The sequence below is a fragment of the Canis lupus genome, chromosome 12, assembly GCF_003254725.2.
Source record: "Canis lupus dingo isolate Sandy chromosome 12, ASM325472v2, whole genome shotgun sequence".
Classification (NCBI taxonomy): Eukaryota; Metazoa; Chordata; class Mammalia; order Carnivora; family Canidae; genus Canis; species Canis lupus.
In genome coordinates this window covers 59353191-59369888 of record NC_064254.1, presented here as the reverse complement: position 1 = coordinate 59369888, position 16698 = coordinate 59353191, and the positions used below count along the sequence as shown (strand labels likewise).

The 16698-nt window shown below is 35.5% G+C and overlaps 1 protein-coding gene across 1 annotated transcript in view; it reads right to left on the bottom strand.

Annotated features, from left to right (window-relative positions):
* Window positions 1–16698, bottom strand: part of GRIK2 (glutamate ionotropic receptor kainate type subunit 2) — a 1069280-nt gene that overhangs the window by 845486 nt on the left and 207096 nt on the right.

Below are 16698 nucleotides of genomic sequence, written 5' to 3'. Positions count from 1 at the left end.
CATCAACAAAATGAAAAGGCAATTACTGAATGGGATAAAATATTTGCAAATCATGTATCTGATAAGGGATTAATATCCAAAATATACAAAGTATTCCTACAACTCAATAGTAAAAAACCCACAAAAAAACTACCATATGACCCATATCCCACTTGTGGGTATATAACCAAAGGAAATGAAATCAGGACCTTGAAGAGATCACTGCACTTCCATGTTCATTACATTATTCACAATAGCCAACATATGGAATAACCTAAGTGGTCATCAATAGATAAACAGATAAAGAAGTTGTGGTATATAAATACAAGGGAATACTATTCAGCCATAAAATAAAATCTTGCCATTTGTGACAACATGCATGGACCTTGAGGGCATTATGCTAAGTGAGGTAAGTCAGACAGAAAAAGACAATTCACAATATCACTTCAATGTGGAATCTCAAACAAAAACCTAAAAAAATAAAATAAAACCAAAATTTAGTTCATAGAATCAGAACAGATTGGCTGTTGTGAGAGGCAGGGGGTTGGGGGGGGGCAGTCTGAGGTGGGAAAAATAGGTGAAGAATGTCAAAGGTACAAAGTTCCAGTTATGAAATAAGTAATAGGGATATAATCTACAGCATGGTGACTATAGTTAATAATATTGTATTGTATAACTGAAAGTTGCTAAGAGAACAGATCGTAAAAGTTTTCAATACAAGAAAAAATTTCCCTAATCAAGAATGGTGATAATTTCTAACTAGACTTCTTGTGGTGATCACTTGTCAATATATACAAATATCAAATCATTGCTATACACCTAAAACTAATATATTGTTATATGTCAATTATACATCAATTTTTTAAAAAGACTGTCTCTAAGAGATGTAGATCTAGAAAGAGGAGCTATCTCATGGAAACATGGTAGAAAAGAGCACTGGGCTCCATGTCCCTACCTATTTATTTATTTTTAAAATTTATTTATTTATTTTTAAAGATTTTATTTATTTATTTATGACAGGTACAGAGAGAGAGAGGCAGAGACACAGGCAGAGGGAGAAGCAGGCTCCATGCAGGGTGTCCGATGTGGGACTCGATCCCAGGATGGATGGGGTCTCCAGGATCACACCCCGGGCTGAAGGCAGCACTAAACCACTGGGCCACCAGGCTTCCTGTCCCTATTTAAAGCCTTTTTCCTCAACATGCTTTTGCCAATCACTGTAAAGAGAAGTGCAGTCCAGAATAGGCACTGAATTCCCATTCCTAATGCCAACACCCTGGTTCCACCTCCATTAACTAGCTCTGACCAGGAACATGTTGCTTTCATTTGTAAAATTAAAAAACAAACAACATTTTTAAAAACCTTTAATATTCTTAGAGTTCCAAATTGTGACACTTTTTCTTCCCTTGCCACCTTAACTCTATCCACAAATGTAAACCTCAGTTAGAGTAGATGTACTTTAGGTTGGTTCACTAATTCTGGAATGGAATGCCAGTAATCTACCTGGACAGTGCTTTTATAGTGTGTTCACTCACATTCTCCCCTGATCCTGAGGTCAAAGAGGCAAGCACTGCTATTGCAGAAATTATGCAGAAGAAACATATATAAGGGATACTTCTAGACTCTTTCAACCCCGAATCAAATGTGATTATTTCAGACTTATTCCAATAATAGGAATCGTGAAACTTAAGAACAAGGAAATCCAAATAAGCTTTCTTTTAAAGTGAATGTGTGGGGGAAAGAACCTTTCAGATAAAATTATAAATTTCTCTTATTATTTCCTATTTCTTTTACAATTCAATTTCTATTAAAACTTGCACTGTATTGTATCTTTTCCACAAAGCTCCAGAGATTGCTAGTACCATTATTGAATCCCAGTGCTTAACACAGTGAATGGACATAGAAGGCACTTTAATTGTTTAATATATCAGATAACAGCTTCAAACAGATAATTGTCATTATTTCCAGATAATGCATAACAGCTGAGAGAAATATTTTTAATCCAATTTACCTGTATGATTATAATGAACTTGATATACTAAGAAAATGATGTTGACTTGCCCAGAAATAACAGTGATACCTCTATGTTCACCTTACAGTTGATTTTATATTTTTAGGATTGGATTTCTCCTTTTGTCTGGATCTCAAATAACTATCAAGTTCACCATGTCTGTATTAGGTATGATATTAAATAATTATAGATTCTCACTGAAGAGAAATGATGCCAACACAAACTCTTTAAAAATTATTTTTACTGGATAAATAAGTTGACTGATTACAGAAGGTATCCATGTGGATAATTTAGAAGACTATGAAGTCAGGAGCAAGTAAACATCATTTTATATATTCTAGAACTTAAAAATTAACATCTTTGATCAAATCAATGCATTCCTTTGTCATGAAATAAATTTAGGATCTACTACTTCAAAAGAGACATAATTTTCTTCTTCCCTTGATATTTTAATATTCCATTAAATTTGCCATAATCTTTCAGACTTTCTTTGTATTTTCATTTTTCAGTCACACACGATGATTATTTGCTTGAAAAATTCACTTTCACATGACTCAATACTTCCTTCAAAACCCATCATAGATAAAAAGTTCTAAAGTAATATTGAATTCTTCATTTTTAAAAAAGATGTATTTATTTATTTATTTATTTGAGATAGAGTTAGAGAGAGAGAATGAGCACAAGCAGGAGCAGGGGGAGAGGGAGAAGAGGCTCCCCACTGAGCAGGGAGCCCAATGCGGGGCTCAATCCCAGGACCCTGGGATCATTTATTGAGCCAAGAGTAAACACTTAACCAACTGGGCAACCCAGCTACCCCTGAATTCTTCATTTTTAACAATATGTAAGCATTACTTCATTATTCCCCTGAAGAAGCTTCTTTGAAGTTAGTACGAGATTTGCAATAGAAGAGACAGAAGGAAATTAAAATCTGTTAGTGTCTATAAATGACCACAAAAGCAAGATTAGAGAACTAAAAGACCTTGGGCCTTTCCACTCTATAGTCACACCAATTTTAACACATGTATCAATTGGATATGCAAAGGTGGGTGTGGAGATTATTTTGTTTCAGTGCTCTGAACACAGTCTGTCTAATTGGCGAATTGCAGAGCGCTGGACTTGTTATTTGGACAGTGGGTCATTCAATGGCCCTGCTAATTCCATACTTACCTCAATGTTAAATCACTTAACATTTCTGAGTGTCACTTTTCTGATTGCACTGGGAGGAAAATAAAATGTGTCACTTCTCTACAAGTGTGAGCAGATGTTAATTATCTACAGTATGTCCCAAGTAGTCTAAGGACAGCACTATGCAAAATTACACACAACTGAAGGAATTTCTAAGGAGAAACAGTAAAGGGAGAAAAAAAATAAGGAAATCTGTGTACATGCCGAATTGAAAGTTTTAAAAGATGGTAAAGATATTTATCCAATAATTTCTGTAATGTCAATGTATTTGCTACCAAAAAAAATCATTACTAAATGTTACATGGTAGACAGATGGTATTCTCTTAACAGTGTAGCAAAAGTTCATGAATGAAAGACTAAGTGTTATTTGTGTTGGCGGGGATACTAAAAAAGTATGGACACTTCTTATTTAAGGCAAACATTTCAAGAACAGACCAGATTGCTCAGTTCTGATTTTTCAACCACAATAAGGGTGAACTGTGGGTGCTTTCATTTTTCCTTTGAGGAAGGGCATAGGTCAGAGAGCTCCCATCATTCCTTATTTGCACAGAATTCTGCTTTATCTCCTGGCCTGAACTCTTGGATGTCATTGATTTCACAAAAACTTACTATGATCACATTGTGAGTAATTGACAATATCTTGATTTATATACTGTAAGCTGAACGATGAACGTGGCACATCATAAAGCATCTAGAATTATGTCATCCATTTCCTTGGGGGCAAAATCAGTAACAACAACATAATAAAAATATTTTACTCTAAGGACCTTATAACCAAGAGATTTCATTTGATTCCAACATTTGCATTGTAGAAAATACTCATGATTCATCCAATATTTATATAGTAACTTTCTCTAAGGGGAGTATTTTCATGATGTAATTATACTCAGAGCAGTTAAAAGCAATTTTTATTAATAGAGTTCACATTGTATTTGATAGCAAGGCCGGTCTCTTCAGCAGCATTCTATGCCACACTTCATTCATTCCTTTTTCAACTAGATGATAACTGCTATGTGCCAATCACTGTAAAAAAAGTATGCAGCTTTGGAGTTTAAGAGTTTTGGTTTTTAAAATGAGTCTAGGGATGCCTCAGTGGCTCAGTGGTTGAGCATCTGCCTTCAGCCCAGGGCCTGATCCTGGAGACCCAGGATCAAGTCCCACATCGGGTTCCCTACATGGAGCCTGCTTCTCCCTCTGCCTGTGTCTCTGCCTCTCTCTGTGTGTGTCTCTCATGAGTAAATAAATAAAATCTTTATAAAAAATTAAAAATAAAATGAGTCTAATCCTTACTTACATGACCAAACTTGCTTTCACATAAGATGAAGATAATATCTACCATACTCTGTTGTTTTGAAATGGAACACAGTAGGTAGGTAAAGTGTCTAGGCTATTATAGATGTTAATACATGCAAAGGTGGAAGAAGAAAGAGAAGAAGCAAGAGGATTAGCTGAAGAAAATGGAATTAAATGGAAAAGTAAGGATGTGATTATTTGTTCCTGGCCTCAACTTATTCACTATAACTGTATTCTCTTTCCTATTTCCCCAAATCCAAAACACAACAGAAGTCCACTTGGTTTATTGATAAAACCAACTATTTACCCTAAGTTAGCAAGGAGCCAATAATAGTCTATTCAACCCTTCTTAAAATTGTGTTTTGTATTGGGCTTCTTCTCTGACTCCTTTTCCTCCCCAATGCTGGCTCTTTCCTTCATCTCCATCATTTGGTTCTTATTTTATTTTCTTCCTTATTTTCTTTGATATCTCCTCTTTGTTCTCCAGTCTTTTAAATATAGCTTTTCCTGAAAGTTCTATTCTATGAATCTACTATTTTTTTCTCCCTATTCATGCATTTTCCCCCATAAACTCATCCATTCATATAACTTCAGCAATTCAAAATGCATCTTTAATTCAACTTTCCTGCAGCATTCCATTTCCAACTCTCTGTGCGGCATCTCCCCTAAAGTACCCTACCTTGGTCCATAACTATCCAGGATAGCTTTAATTTGCCCTCCAGATCACTCTCTACCCTGCTGTGTGCCCTGGGAATCAGACCTAAGTGAATGACCTGAAAAGCTTTCTTGACTTCTGGCTTCTAGTTGTGTTTGGCCAATGGGGAGCTCTACCAAGAAACCAGAAGGAAAGGGGAGAATAAGGCGATGATATTTTCCCTGGGGTTGCTATGGATTGGCTCTGCCTCTCTACTAAAGGCTCTCTGCTCCACACAATTCTCCCATGAGATCTGATAAATTCTCTGCCCCACATCATTTTAGACCTAGAGATGGTGAGGGTCTTAGCTCTAACAAGTCCCAAATAATTGCATTACTTATCCCTAGTGATTCCTCCCCACCCCCTATCCCCCCAGCTATTCACAGCTTTGAAAATAGTCCCTTTATTAAACTCTCCTCAAATTATCTGAATTGAATGTGCCATTTCTTCCCCATCTAAACCCTAGGTAACCCTTCTCCAACCCCTCTCAATAATCCAGGCACTAGAGAATTACAATAATTTCAGAACTCATTTTCCCTTTTATCTCTCTCTGCCTAATTTCTGTCAGACCATATTTCTTAAACCATTGTGCCAAACCTACTCTTCTCTCCCTCAAACTCTTTCAGGGGCACCACTTTTCCAACTAAATGTGTCTGGGTATTTCACCTAATATTTAGGCCCTTATGCAGTAAGACCACCCTTTCTTTCTAATTTCATTTCCTACTACTTCTCCAAGTGTGCCTTAGGATCCAGATGCATTTAACTGTTTGCTATTCCAAAATATAGACTGCTTTCCATAGCCACAGCTTTGTTCATGCTCTTCTTTCTTCAATACCTTTATCCCCACCAAACAAAAATCATATCTTTTCATGTCCATCTTAAAAGCCATCCTTTTCATTATCTCAATTCCATGAATTAGTTTCTGCTCTTTAAACTCCATTTAAATTATTTGTACTTTTCTTACTTACTTTGTCTTAATTATAATTATTTGTGTTCTTATCAAGACTCCACTATAGGCTTCTTGAAATCAAGGTCCATATCTTGCCCCATTTTGGGGCAATTTGGGAGTGGGGGCAGAGTGAAAGAGATAATCTTAAGCATTGTGGAGCTCAATCTCACAACGCTGAAATCATGACCTGAGCCAAGATCAAGAGTTGGATGCTTAACTGACTGAGCCACCCAAGTGACCCTCTTGTCCCATTTTTAATATTCATTTTATACATAGTGCTATGTTAAATAATTGTTGAATTGAAACAGAAAGTCAAATTTTTCATATAATATGTTACACATGTTACATACATATTTTTAAGCCTCCATGCTACTAGCCAAAAATTAGGGAAAATATACTAAAATACATTGTATAAATATGTTTCCTTGTATTTTTGACCTGGCTCTTGATATAATGCATATCTCTTTGGCAGTTACATGATTATGTCATTCTTTATTTCTCTATTTGTAGTTTTGCATCTATGTATAGTGAAAAAAAAAAAGAAATTTACTCATCCAATCTATTATTGCATATCACATGCAGCAAGAAATCATATGGAACTTTGCTATACCGGATTTCATCCCACATGTCATGTAGGAAGCTAGGGAGAGTGCTGTCACAAAGACTTAGCTAAATGTCAAAAATCCAAAATGCCAACTTTTATGACTCAAGATGAAAGGGTAGTATCTGCTGGCCTACTTGCTATCCCATGTATACTAGGTCATTGCTGCTCAGAATCAGGGCAGAACAAGAATAGAACTTCTAACTTCCCAAGAAAGAAGGGGAAAGCTATACTCAGCCCAATTCTAATATAACTCTTTCATGTCCAAGTCGGCCATCTTGTCCGAAGTCAGGTTGTTGGAAGGTGATTTGGTATAACAAAACAGTATTGGGGGGTCTTAGAGAAAGACTGGTTAGTTTGTCTGCTTATTGTCTCATTTACCAATTTATTCCATTACTCATTTAATAAGAATTTGTGGAGTGCCTATGATGTACCGTCATAGTAAATCAGAAAACAATAAATTAAGTAATAAAATCATTTAAAAATGCTTCAGGGAGGGATCCCTGGGTGGCGCAGCGGTTTGGCACCTGCCTTTGGCTCAGGACGCGATCCTAGAGACCCAGGATCGAATCCCACATCGGGCTCCCAGTGCATGGGGCCTGCTTCTCCCTCTGCCTATGTCTCTGCCTCTCTCTCTCTCTCTCTCTCTCTCTGTGACTATCATAAATAAATTTTAAAAAATTAAAAAAAATGCTTCAGGGAACCTGCAATCTAGTTGGGAAGGAATAGAGTTAAACTCTTTTTCCTTTAAAAAAGAAATCTAGGGGACTTGGGTGGTTCAGTGGTAGAGCATCTGCCTTTGGATCAGGTTGTGATCCTAGAGTCCTGGGATCAAGTCCCACATCAGGCAGCACCCACAGGGAGCCTGCTTGTCTCTCTGCCTATGTCTCTGCCTCCATCTCTGTGTCTCTCATGAATAATTTAAAAAATCTTAAAAAAATAAAAAAGAAGTATAGAAGACATTTGTCTCTCATCTCTACTTACTTTTTGTTATTAATAACCAAAATATTAAAGTACATATGATATAAACATCCTTACCTGAAAAAAAAAAATCTTACCTGATTTTTTCAAATGACATTTTATATAATGGGATTTTAAGTAAGATAAATTACATATATACATATAACTTAATATATATTCAATATTATATATATATAATTTATATAAAATGATAAATTGATGAATAAGATCCTTGGGAAATTATAATTTTAACTGTTATGTGGTAAATAATTTGCTGCTTCACCATCTGAAGCATCTTCATGAGGCCACAATGTTCCAAGAGTAGGATTTAAAAACCTGTTCCTCTACTCTACTCCATGTGCCTCTTTGATCTTCTTGAGAATGAGGATATTCTTCATGATTTCTTCATGACTACAGGAAATCTTCATTAACACTTCAATATTTCTTTTTTTTGCAATTTTATTTATTTATTTTTTATAAATTTATTTTTTATTGGTGTTCAATTTGCCAACATATAGAATAACACCCAGTGTTCATCCCATCAAGTGCCCCCCTCAGTGCCCGTCACCCAGTCACCCCCACCCCCCGCCCACCTCCCCTTCCACCACCCCTAGTTCGTTTCCCAGAGTTAGGAGTCTTTATGTTCTGTCTCCCTTTCTGATATTTCCCGCTCATTTTTTCTCCTTTCCTCTTTATTCCCTTTCACTATTTTTTATATTCCCCAAATCAATGAGACCATATAAGGTTTGTCCTTCTCCAATTGACTTACTTCACTCAGCATAATACCCTCCAGTTGCACCCACCTCGAAGAAAATGGTGGGTATTTGTCGTTTCTAATGGCTGAGTAATATTCCATCGTATACATAGACCACATCTTCTTTATCCATTCATCTTTCAATGGACACCGAGGCTCCGTCCACAGTTTGGCTATTGTGGACATTGCTGCTATAAACATTGAGATGCAGGTGTCCCAGTGTTTCATTGCATCTGTATCTTTGGGGTAAATCCCCAGCAATGCAATATTTCTGTTTGTTTTTTAAACCAAGTCTTATAAGCTAGGGAGGATCTTGAATAAAGAACCTCACAGTGGATTTCTGCTAAGTCTACATGAATGAGGAATCCAATGGTCTAGAAAGATATGAATTCAAGAAACAATTGGTCCTTAGAGAATGTTCACAATACAATGGTTTAGGTGCCACATTAAATTAGAAATTGCATGGTTCTTGTTCTCCTGGAAATTAAAGGCCTATACTGGTTTTTGTTTAAAAACAGAATCTTCAAGTATACCAGCTTTCATTTACTTTTACTGTTTTACACAGAAGCAATACAAAGCTTCTCTTTGCAGGGTGGACACACTGAATAACCTAATTGAATGTCAGGAGCAGTGACTCCCCAGAGAGGACTCTATTTCAGTTGAATGACCTTTAGTGACTTCATGGCTACCTGAGGGCCAGACCTAAAACAGCAAAAAGATCCTGTTTGTGCCTAGTTTCTGAAAATAGCTTACCTTAACCCTCAATTTTGATCTAACAGAGAGAGTAATCATTCTTGTCTATGAAGTTACATTGTCACCAAAAGCAGAGTTCAGTTTCACCTGAAGAGTTCAAAAAGTCTGAAAAGAAGAAAAAGAAGGAAAAGGATAGAGAATAACAACATAAATAATAAGGGAACATTTTAAAAATTCTGAGAAAAGAAGGATAAGTAGAGAAACAATGTCATTTCTAAATACTATCCGAAGAGAAAAAATAGAGAAAATAATGTCTATTGTATATGAAAATAAATCAAAGGAAAATAAAGCAGTAAGTAGCACTCAGCACACTGCCTGAAAAATTATAACCAAAGCAAGAGGAACAAACGCTTGTTGACATTTTATATCTGGCACATGGGCCTTCCTAAATTCCCTTTCCTATATAGTTTTTCATCAAAACTTTGTAGTCAAGGACTAAGGCTGCATCATGCTGTGAAAACAAGATAGGAGAAAAGATTTAAGCTAATAATAATAACTGCATGGAAGGATAAGAGGTTTGGGCAAAGCAAACTATTCTGTTGCAGAAGAATCTTTTAAAGGTATAAATTAATCTTTTTCATCATTTTATTGAGACAAAGAAAAAGCTGAAACATAAGCAATGGCTACTGATCTTTAATCATAAAGGTCTGATTTGTCTCTGTAATTGCTTCAAAAACAGCTTAATTCAAAGAGAAACAGAAATAGGAATATAGGGATGCCTGGGTGGCTCAGTGGTTGAGCGCCTGTCTTCGGCTTAGGGCGTGATCCTGCAGAGCCACAATCAAGTTCCGCGTCAATCTTACTTCTCCCTCTGCCTGTGTTTCTGCCTCTATCTCTGTCTCTTATTAGTAAATAAAATAAAAGCTTTTAAAAAAAGAAATAGGAATATAATATCTTTAATGACAAAAATCAAAGTATCTTATTTATTAATTAAATATAACAAAAGAAGTTTAAAGACCTCTTCTAAACACTAAAATCAGTGGATGGGTCTGTTTCTAATGTCCTTTCCTTAGTTTTTACAAACATCTGCAGTCATACTATGGAAATCATATGTCAGAGGAGTTGGCTGTCCTTAGCTGAAACCTCTGCCCCAGGCATTGGACATCAAATTACAAGTATGAATATAGGTATATATGTTCAATTGTATCCTCTTACAAAATTCACATGTGGAGGTCCTAACCCCCAGTAACTTAGAATGTGACCTTATTTGTTAATAGTACCATTATAGGTATAACAAATAAGGTATAATCTTATTTGTTAATAGTACCATTATAGGTTATACTTATAATGGTTATATCTCTTATAAGGGTTATATATCTCTTATAATGGTTATATCTCTTATAATATCTCTTAAAATGAGACATTACTGGAATAGAGTGGGCCACTAATTCAATATGAGTGATATTCATATAAAAGAGGAAATTTGGACACAGACATGGACACAGGGAGAACACTTTGTGAAAATAAGAGTTATGAGGTCACAAGCCATGGCAATCACCAGAAACTAGGAGGGAGGCCTGCTACTGATCCTCTTAGGAAGCCTTCAAAGTGGAGTGTGACTCTGCCAATACCTTGATCTTAGATTTCTACCCTCTAGAACTGTGAGACAATAAATTTCTTTTCCTTAAACCATTTAGTTTGTGGTACTAGAAACTTAAAATATAATGGGATTATATATTCCAAATTATAGAAATAATTCCCTGTAGTTTTTTTACTACCGGTCTTATTTTTATAGTAGGAAAGTCATGATAACTGGCTAAGTTTATTGTAAGGATAATTAGTCTCTACATCAAAACCTATGGGTGAAGAATTGACCAATGATCAAACCACTCAAGATGAAAGGAAATTGTTGGATTATATTACTGGGAGATATAGCTTTGTAAAACTCTTAAAATACCCCAAAATCATAGAAAAAGGAACATGCAAGTTGCTGTAATTCTTAACTACATTATAGATAATATGCACTTTTGTCCCTAAAGAAAGATTCATCATCAGATCATTAACTTCAGGAGTTGAAACACTAAATGAGTAAGTCCAACCAACTTCTAAGTGCTCTCCCAGATCTGTAGGTAAGAACTGTGATTAAAAGATTCTACACATGAACCACTAAAATTATGCTTCACAAATCAAAAAGTGGAAGCAAAATAAATGGATATGCATTCTTAAACTGGCAGATAGTGGGCACCTAGAATAAAGCACATCTAGTTTTATGGTTAATTTGAAATTATAAAGTTTGAGAACCATATAATGCCATCATTATTGTTCAGATATAGTATAAGATAGCAGATAATATTCATGAAAAGATATTGATTAGGGGCTCCTGGCTGCCTCAGTTGGAGGAGCATGCAATTCTTGATCTTGAGTCATTAGTTCAAGCCCCACATGGGTATAGAGATTATGTAAATAAATAAACAAACTTACAAAAAGATATTGACTAAAAATCCCATTAATAAATATAAAGAGGGGCAGTCCTGGTGGCGCAGCAGTTTAAAGCCGCCTGCAGCTCAGGGCGTGATCCTGGAGAACCGGGATCGAGTCCCACGTCGGGCTCCCTGCATGGAGCCTGCTTCTGTGTGTGTGTGTGTGTGTGTGTGTGTGTGTGTGTGTGTGTGTGTGAGAATAAATAAATAAAATCTTTAAAACTAAATAAATAAATATAAAGAGAACTTTATATGCTATTTTAAGTTATTTAGTAAATATTATCTCTTTAAATATGAAAGTAGATGGCATTATAAAATGTGAAAAAAAAAACCCTAATGAATTAATATGTACCAAATGCTTTGCCCTAAGGGCAATACTTAGAAAATTAAAAATAAAAGTAGAATATGATGTATATTTTTTTTAGAATATGATGCTAATATTTTTTGCTAACTCTTGAATTTTAATTTCATAGATTGTCTATTGACTTTTTAAAAATTTATTGATGCACAATTTACATAAACAACAGACTTTACACTTTTTAGTGTTCAGTTCTATGGGTTCTGGTAATTGCATAGAATCATGTAACCTTATCAAAACCCAACAAACAAGACAAGCCCCACCACTCCATAAAATCATCTGGTGCCTCTTTGTAGTTAAGTACTCCCCTCTACAGATTGAATGTTTGTATCCCTCACTCTCTGAATTCGTATGTTAAAACCTAATACCCAGTGTGATGGTATTAGGAGATGGGTGCTAAGGCCATGAAAGTGGAAATTTTTTTTTGAAAGCAGTACTCTAATAAAAGAGACCCCACAGAGCTCTACCACCATGTGAAGGAACAACAAAAAGATTGCCATCTATGAACCAGAAACTGGGCTCTCACCAGATACTGAATCTTTCTGATCTTGGACTCTCTAGCTTTTACAACTGTGAGAAATAAATTTCTGTTGTGTTCAAGCCACCTAGGATATGTTATTTTTATTATACCAGGCCAAGACGTCCTTTTACACCTGTTACCTGAACAACTGATCTGTTTTATCTCCTATTCTTTTGTCTTTTCCAGAATGTTATACAAATGGAATCATTGAATTGATAGCCATTTGGAACTGAGGGGTTTCTTTGTTTTGTTTTGCTCACATGACACAATATCTGTGAGATTTGATTCATCCATGCCATTGCTTGTATCAATAGTCCATTTCATTTTATGGTTGAGCAGCATTCCATTTTATTGAGGGATCACAGTTGGTATATACATGCACCAGCTGCTAGACATTTTAGTTACCAGTTGGGAGCTATTACAAATAAAACTGCTATAAACATTAGGGTACAGATATTTCATTCCTTTTAAGCTACCTAAGAGTGATAATGCTAGACCTTATGGTAAGCACATGTTTAAACTTCATGGACATTCCAGTTGCTCTATCTTTCCTAGTACTGAGTACTAGCAGTTTTACTTTTGTATTTCAACCATTCTAGCAGGTGTGTAGTGGTATCCATTGTGGATTTAATTTGCATTTTCTTAATTACAAATGATATTTAGAATTGCATGTATTTATTTGCTATTCATATCTTTTCCATTCCCATCCTCATAACAAGAAAAAAAAAAAAGCTGTGGAAACTGAAAATAAATTACTTTTTTTGGACCCAGTGGAGGTTTGAAGGGCAAATCACCACCCCTAAAATCTGTAGAGAAAGTGAATATAGAAAATCACAGCACAATCTTTTTACCTGAAGAAGAAGCCACAGGAACACAAACTAGCAGGATTAAGTGGTAATTAAATGATAATTTTGGAAATTGAGTATAGACTAGAATGAAAGTGAGAAACTCTTCAGAGCCAAAGTCTTAGAAAGACCCCCCAACATGGTGGGTTTTACTTCCAGAAACCCCACCAGGTTCTCACAGTGAAGAGCCAGGAAAGAATAAGGCCCTGGGGTTGGAGGACTTTGCTGGGCCTGGTACCTTTTCATCTTTACATTTTCTATTGTATTTTTTGCATTTCTTAAATGTGGGTTTTATTGTTTACTTTTTATTCACAGCTGTTTCTTACAATTAAAGGTGTCAAATAATTAGAATTTTAACAATGCTTATTTGGTTGACCACTACAGGCTAAATATCTATCACCACTTATGACTAAAATATGTATGAGGTATATGGAGAAATGGAAATATAAACTACCATATCCATTAGAATAGTATGCCATCTTTTAATGAAGTGTGTTAAAAGTTAAATTAAAAACACTGACCTAATAATAATGATAGCTTACTAAACAGTTGTTTGAACTAAACTGTTTGTTTCTGAAATATTTTATGTAGAGAAAATTCCAAAGTAGATTGGTTTAGGTTAAGATCAGATTAGGTAAATGCGGTAGCATATTAAAATGGTATAAATAACAAGAAAAATTAAATCACTTTCACTGATAAAAGTATCTTTCAATAATGTAGCTTGAAAACATGGAAGGAAAAAAAGAATGGCATTACAATGCTACAAAACCAGTAAGAATAACATATGAAAATGCACAAGAAGTAGCTTGATTAATGGAAGAGATGTCCACATCATATGGAAAAAGGAGCCAAGCAGAAAAATAACATAAGTGTTTCCTGATTGCAGAATTCATGAATAAGATCAGAAATACCACAAAGAAGAAGAAATAGGGCAAAAAAAGAGCAATGGAATTTGGAGGAAAATAAGCATTCAGGTACTAACAAGCCTGGATTACACACACAGAAATAAAAAAATCTAAGCAGAAATAAAAGATTTGGGAAAGGTCACAGAGATAAGGGATACACCAAAGGCAAAAATTAACAAAGGCAATATGTTTCAAAGCAAAGAAAGAAATGCCGATCTTGTGCCAAGAAAATGAAAGAGAGGGGTTTAAGCAATAAAATTCTCACTTGAAATGACAGGAAAAGCCCCGCAAAGCTAAACAGAACACCTAAAGGTCATGAAAGTATATAATCAAAATGGATTGGCCCACAATAAGTTATCACAACATTTAGTTTCCAATGTAGTTGTTTAAATCAGTTGTGCAGATTTCTTTTATAGATTTGATGGAAATCACTACACAAAGGTCTGAAATGTAATTATTTTAAAAATGACTACAACAAACAATGTAAAAAATACAAACATAACAAGAGAATTAACATTTATTTAGTGTCTATAACACATCTATGCTATGCCATTTGATCTTCAAAGCAACAACTCAAAGTCAGTGTTCACATTTTACAGATAAACTAAACTCAAGGATTTTAAGAAATAAACCCTACTATCATAGCTCTAAGTCAGGAAAAAGGACTCAAATGCAGGCCTATGAATGTAAAGCCCATGTTCTTTGCACTTTCTACATTGCTTCCCTACCACAACTAAATCTAGTGATACACGTAATAGGGGGAAAAAATGACACTGTAGTTCTAGGAATCTACAGTAGAAATAAGAGCATTCACTAGTGAAATTCATTCAACTTTGTTGTACTCTGAAAAATTTCAAAATAAAATGTTAGAGTCTGGGGAGGGGGAAATACCTCATGGTGTAAAAGATCTAATTAGAAAGGAAACTCTAGACATTAAAGTTGAGGTGTTACCTACACTGAATATCAAAAGGCTCAGAGGCTCCTTTTCTAAACAGACACCTTCACCAGGGTGCCAAAAAGACATTAACACTTCTTTTGGTTAAGGCATTTGTAGCTCTATAAACTTCATGCTGAAAGAGAGATCTGTTGGCTGGATTGAGATCATATCTTAAACCATTTAAATCCATGAACACATTATTCTGATTACATGATCTTAACACTTTAGAAATAAGAAGAGTCCTAGAATAATGGGTAAAGGAATAGATATACTTTAATAGAAAACAGTAACGATAAGGATAGCTTCACACCTGCACTGTGCTTAATATGTGCAGATACTGTTGTAAACCCATAAAAGTAATAACTCATTTAAACTTGTTAACAAGTCAGTGAAGTAGGCATTATTATTATATAATGTAATTGATAACAACAGTTTGACTATAGAGGACACACCCTAAGCTATTATACTTTGGCATAGTTGGGGCCTTGGATTATCTTAAGAAATAGTAGAAAACTGAAAGTGATGGTGGTTAGGGTCTTGGAGCGGGGGGGGGCGGGGAGGAGCTAATGATATGGGGTTGAAAATAAACAGAACCTACATGACTTTGCTTAGGTTGTAACCATCAATTTCTTATCATAAGAGAAGAAAGAAAAGGGAGATTTTTTTTTCTCTAATAGGTAGGAGAAAATAGAATATAAAGTCAATACTAAAAAAGGCAAAAAAAGAGGAAAAGAAAAAAAGGATGTTTGTGCACTAGAAGAAATAGAAATTGAATAAGAAGAGGAAAGGAATGATAAATAGGGAAGAATTCACAAAAGTTAGTTTTTTAAAAAGGAGAAATTTCCAAGTTAACAGTATTAACATTTTAAATAGAAAAATATCTGAGGCTAGAGCATGGAGTGAGTCCATTAGGCCAAATGCAAGGTATATGCAAATCATTATGTATTTCTATGCAAATGTATTTCCTTTCCAATGTTTCCAGTTGCATTATTTTGTTTAATATGGCATTTGCCATGTTTTGCTATTCAGCATCAGAATATTTTCTTCTGGAAGAAAATCCCCCATGGTATATTGCGAAGGAAGTTTACCTCCCTGATTTCCAAGAACTCCCTCTCCATGCCTTCAGACAGTTAAATCAAAGACATGTAACCTAGAATAAGCCAAATAGATGCTCCCAAGGGGCAGAAGCTCTTGCAACAGTGAAGCAAATATTCAGTGATTAGAGTCTGGGGAAGAGGCCCAGACCAGAGCCATATCAGCTCCAATTAGCAGGCAGAGGGTGGAAGCCTCCAGCAGTGATCAAGCAGGCTGCTCCGAGGCATGACCCACGCTGCACTGCCTATTCCAGGTGGACCTACTTGTTGCTATTCCTAAATTTCATCCTCCTGTGCTTCCGTCAGTTCTATGAGCTACCTTCCAATAAGTCCATTTTCAGCTTAGTCAATCAGATTTGGTGTTGTTGTCTGCAACCAGAAAACCTGGGGAACATAAAGGAGTCTGGGGGGCGGGGGCACAACATTGAGGGCAGGATATG